We start from the raw sequence: 2861 nt of genomic DNA, 5'->3' as shown, positions 1-2861 counted from the left end.
AGGGAATGCCTTCACCTCCTGTTACCCTCTTAGCATGATTGTTTCTCTGGAAATTACTAGACCTAAGAGACTAAACTGGTTTAAGCAAGTTTTGGAACCAAGAGCATCTTCAAGGAGCATACAGCAGCATGTGACAGCATCTCTCTCTTGTAGCAGATAATCAGAAAATTTTCCACCCAGACTATGTTGTGGCAACTCATCTCTGTGAGGGACTTGCCGGGTTTGCCTCCTCTCAAGGAGGATCAATTCATCCAGATTGATTAGGAGATTCTGCCTGTGCTTTTGCTCTCTGCCACCTTCCCATCCTGAATTAATTTTCTCTCTGAATGATGAATTCCTGATTGAAACCTGATTAGCGTGCTTCCTAGAGCCCTGGAAATACCATCCTCCTTAAACATCTGAATTATGCATCCTGGTTTAATTTCTTATCAGTTTGCTTCCGATCTTAATTACCTAAACTCTACAGTTAATGAGTCAAATTTTCAGGAGCGATAGCACTCAAGAAAGAAAACAGGATTTCCAAGTTCTATTTTGGAGTGCAGCTGCCAGACCTTGACCACCAACAGCCCAGCAGAGCCCAGAAGGGCTCCCTGCTGTCACCTCCTAACAAAAGGACCTTCCTAAGTGGAGTAGCAGAATTGTTTAGAACAATGATGCTCAGCTGTATGGCTGCAGGGCTCCAAGCAGTGCAAAGATACTGTCATCCTCCCCAGTAACTAGAAATGTCTGGCACATACTTGAGCAATTATTTTTCTAGCTAGTGGGAATGCTGTTGTAATGCGACAGGACCCCTGAAAACTGTCAGTCTTGTCAAAGTAACTTTGTCATTATCCTCCCAGCCCCCACCAGGAGACAATATTAAAAATTGAAAAGTCAACCACTATCATGTAGGGGGTAACCTTAAAGATGTTCTTTGCAACTGAAACTGGGAAACTACTCCCCAGGTTTTTCCTCTGCTGGAATAGTTTCTCCTCTGTACTTCTGGTTATACTCTTCTTGCACAAATTACTTGGCTTCTATCATTTCCAGCTCGATTCAAGAAATGAGAAGAGATTTGTGTTTTAAAAGTGGATGATGAAAGTGCACCAAGGTCTTGGAGCTGCATTTTATAGTACACGTGGTTAAAAGTGGCTTAAACGATAGAATTGTTCTTTAACCTAACAAGAAGTTTGGAGAATTGAAGAGAGGTGATTCTAGATTCTAACAAGGAAAAAAGTCTTTAGGCAGGGCTGGGGATATAACTCAGTTGGTAGAGTGCTTGCCTCGCATGTACAAGGCCCTGGGTTCAATCCCCAGCACCACCAGAGGGAAAAAAAATGTCTTCAGGTGCCAGAAGCTTCCCTGTCCTTCCTTTCTGACATCTTCAAATTTGTGCTTCTCTCCTTATGACCTGAATCCAAAAATCAGAAATGGTATTTCTCTCTGGGCATCTTTTATTTCAGGAGGAAAATCCTTCCTAGAAACCCCCACCATCCCCATGCCTTGGAGCAAAATTTCCTAAGGTTTTTACTGGGCAAGTTTGGGTAACAATCCCACCCCGGAAGCTATCTCTGGCAAGGAGAATGGAAATGGCACAGCTTCCTTTGACTATGTAAATTCACTTCTCAGAGTTGGTGAAGGGACCACCATCATCCCTTAGCATATGGAAGGAAGAACACCAGTGACATTAGGGTCCTACTGGCAACCAAGAAGAATGGGGAAGTGGCCAATTGCTGAGCAACCTGTAGTGTCTTTTGCTGATATTTTAGACAAATAAAGACTCAGCTAAGCTGATGAATTAGGGAAGAATATAAAAGCTCCTTGTCCTCTCTTTCCAAGGAAAGAAAAAAAAAATCCACTACTTATCCCATCTCACATCTTATTGTTACCAAAAGCTCCATCCTTGTCCCTGATGCCTATCCAATAAGAAGGATACAGTTTTGAGAAAAAAGAAAAAGAAAATTTATTGCTTTGCTAGCAAAGGAGAAATTCAGGGGACACCTGTCCCAAAGGTTGTGACTCTCCCCATCAGGAAGGACCAGGTTTTAAGGAACTCTTCAAGAGTTACATTCCAGGTGTGCTCTGGTAGGGTGCCCTGATGGCATGTTAGGATTCACTTGTTAATTTGGCAGATAGTCACTTCCCAGATCCTCAGTAGGCTTCACCTTTCTGTAGTGGATGTGTTCAAGGGCAATTAACTAGGGTAAGAAAAGAGAACACTGACTCCCCAGTCTTGTTAGGGAAGGAGAGAGGGGAGAAGAGAGATAAAACCATTGTTTAAAAAAATAGGCTTATAGCAATGAGGGCTATATTCAGAAGGTGAAGGGACCACTGTTACAGGGAAAAAAAAAAGGTATATTGCTTTGCTAGCAAAGGAGAAGCACAGGGAACTATGAGGTATTTTCAGTACCAGAGGCTGTGGTTCTGCCCATCAGGGAGAACTGAAGGCTTTTAAAGCTCTTCAGGGCTGGGGATATAGCTCAGTTGGTAGAGTGCCTGCCTCACATGCACAAGGCCCTGGGTTCAATCCCCAGCACCACCAAAAAAATAAAAAGAAGCTCCATCCCAGGTGCACCCTGATGGTATGTTGAAATTCACTTGCCAATTTGGGAGACAGTCACTTCCTAGACCTTCCAGTGACATCTCCTTCCTGAGGTGGATATGCATTCAAGGACAGATAACTCAAAATAATCTGTTCCCCATCCCCTCCAATTCAGGGAGAGGGAGAAGAGGAAAAGAAAAGCAGGTCCCTCTTAAATAAGCAGTGTAGAGAAGTGAACCATTATTACAATGTCTCATTGCTGAGGGTGACTTTGAACTTGGGATCATCCTGTCTCAGCCTCCCGAGCCACTGGGATGACAGGCATGCTTCACCATGCCCA

The 2861-nt window shown here is 43.5% G+C and overlaps 1 non-coding gene across 1 annotated transcript; it reads left to right on the top strand.

Moving 5' to 3' along the window:
- The first annotated feature begins 2448 nt into the window (after positions 1-2448).
- Trnav-cac (transfer RNA valine (anticodon CAC)) lies at positions 2449-2521 on the top strand. Its single transcript has one exon. It is a non-coding gene; the product is annotated as a tRNA-Val (tRNA).
- The last annotated feature ends 340 nt before the right edge of the window (positions 2522-2861 follow it).

Source organism: Ictidomys tridecemlineatus, chromosome X (genome assembly GCF_052094955.1).
Source record: "Ictidomys tridecemlineatus isolate mIctTri1 chromosome X, mIctTri1.hap1, whole genome shotgun sequence".
In the NCBI taxonomy this organism is placed as follows: Eukaryota; Metazoa; Chordata; class Mammalia; order Rodentia; family Sciuridae; genus Ictidomys; species Ictidomys tridecemlineatus.
Note: the sequence above shows the minus strand (reverse complement) of the source record. Positions and strands in the feature narration are given on the sequence as shown.